The sequence below is a fragment of the Dipteris shenzhenensis genome, chromosome 27 (genome assembly GCF_047967505.1).
Source record: "Dipteris shenzhenensis isolate YYH24624 ecotype China chromosome 27, Dip_SZ_1.0, whole genome shotgun sequence".
NCBI lineage: Eukaryota > Viridiplantae > Streptophyta > Polypodiopsida > Gleicheniales > Dipteridaceae > Dipteris > Dipteris shenzhenensis.
Genome location: NC_141622.1, coordinates 47006430 through 47008932, shown reverse-complemented (window position 1 = coordinate 47008932; position 2503 = coordinate 47006430).

Genomic DNA, 2503 nt, shown 5'->3' with positions numbered 1-2503 from the left:
TAGACTCCTCTTCCTGTGTCTGGTGGGTCCTTCGAGGTGGCTTGTCGAGCCTAGGGGTCTTCTTTATCCTTGGTCTCTTTTCCTTTTCATGAGGCTATGAGATAGCAGGCTGAGGCTCTTGCTTAGCTCATACTAGAGGCTCTTCATATGTGATAATATTAAGGCACAGAGGGTTGATGGTGCTCTTCTGTGCGGTCTGCTAGGTTGGAGGATTGGGGCCAAGGTTCATTATATCTGCGAGCCCGCCAAATACTTCCTCTTGTTGTGGCCTCTATAATCTCTCCATCTCCTCTCTTTGCCTTTCTTGCTCCCCTTGTTGGTCTAGATGCTCCATGCCAAGACCCCACGAAGGAGGGAGGGGTAGTTGATCACGATTGACTGGACTATTTTGCCCCTCTTGGGAGACCTCTCTACTTCCATGGTTAGTTGTGTGGAAGGACTGAGAGGACTCGTGATCGTGCTTGAATCCTTCATTGTGCTGGGATTCCTCAAGGTGTTGAGATCCCTGGGATCCCCCATGAGAGTTGGATGGTGGGGACTCGCGTTTCTTGGACTCCTGATGATGAGAACCGCCGCCTTCAGATCCGTGCTGATCATTGCCCTCTTAGCCACTGGGGCTTGCAGTGTGTTTGGAGGCCATGGAGTGGTGAGGAGGAGAACGAGTAGTAGTTCGTTTAACTCGTGCCATAGAAATGAGGGATTTTATGGTTTTGAAGTACTTTATATAGACTTTTTTAAACCACTTTAGGGTTTTTATTTTAAATTATGGTTTTTTGAGTGCACCCCCTCCCCCCCAGTCTTTTGTTGCTAGTTTGGTATTACTTAATCTTCACCACCCTCCCTTCCAACCCACTCACCCCTCCGGCCTGTCATGTCGCACATGCAATTCTATAATTTCCAAACAAATTTGTGAATTTTGGAATCTATAATTAACTCAAAATAGTGTTAACTTTATTCATCAAACATTTTATATTTGGGGCTCTCTTAGGACCCAACGCCTCCCCTGTCTGACTCTACGTTGCAACCAAAGTGCAACCCCTTGGCTCCCTGTTGAGGACTTCCAAGCAGCACATCTCCTTGTCTTCTTGACATGTTGAACTGCTTTTGTGAGTCTTGAGACCTCTACCTTATCGTGCTTGAGAGTCGTGGCCTCTAGACATCTATAAAACCAATCGAACATTTCGTGTAGTGCATTGTTTCGCGCGATACCACCCCCATGCCTTGTATTCTTGATGTATGCTGCCTTTGCTTTGTAGTGGAATTTCTCCATTCCTTGAGTATTCCAAATGGACAGACGGCCCCATTGCTCCACAAACCATGGTGCATGTGCGTTAAGAATATGCTGTAAAGAAAAACATTATATTAGAAACATAAATTGACTCAAGTTTAAAGCACAAAATTTCAACTTTGTGAGTGTTGAAGCATGTTTCTCCTTGTATTGCTAAGGCTATGTGCTAGTTTTTGTGCTTGATTTCAAAGGATTGAAGACAAAAAATGAGATTTTGTGAAAGATAGAAGACGCACCTCTTCTAGTCTTTTTGTATTTCTCTTCCTTCTCTTTCTCGTTCTCTCCTCAATCTAATCTCTTTAAGAAGTTGCTTCTTTAAACTCCTCCTTCGTCTAACTAGTTATTTGAAAAATGGTAGGTTTCCTCTATTTTGTAGGGCCAGTCCACAAAACACTGAGTGAGACGTACTATTCCAGGTAAGAAAGTGCTTCCTCTTTTTTCCTTTTGTTATTTGCATTGGCCTACAGCTAGTGCCTTAAGTGCTAGCTGCAGTGATGGGCGTAGGAACCCTCTCTTCCCCTCTCTTCCCCTCTCTTCCCTTCTCTTCTTTTTTTCATCTTTCAATCTCTTTTCCCCTCTTCTTTTTTTCCCCTCTTTTTCCCTCCTTTCCTTCTTCCTGTCCTAAATCTCTCATAATAAAGCTCATCTGTTTGACCTTGTCTAAGCAACTTTATAAATGCATCATGCTTTGTCCACAGTTTTGCTCTCAAAGTAGCAATTCACGAATGTAAAGCTTGACTTGTAGTGCACTCACACAAAGCATTCCAGTGCTCCCAACCTAGGGTGCTTTGAGCCAATGTATGTTTTTCTTTATCAGTATTGTGGTTGGACAAGAACCTCCTTGCCTTTCCTCCAGCCATGAACACTTTAGCAGGAAGATTTTGTGTCTTTCCTGATTGTTTCTTGTCCTGCTTTACATTGCCTCTGTGAAGTCCCATTAGTGAGAATAGTTCTTCAGCTTTTGGAATGCATTGTGCAGATACTTGCCATGGCCTCTAATTCCAAGCATAAACTAGATGGAGATAGAGTAACTTATCAAGTATACGCAGTTCAGCATGCAAAGTACACACGTGTACCCACTCCAATGGAATTGGTAGAATGGGGTCCCACTTAGGATCCTTTTTGTGACAATCAGGGGCTACATTTTGGTTGCAAGAAAGGATGCCATTTTCCTACTATAGGCTTCCCTTTTGCATTTTTTGAGAGTGGGTGCAA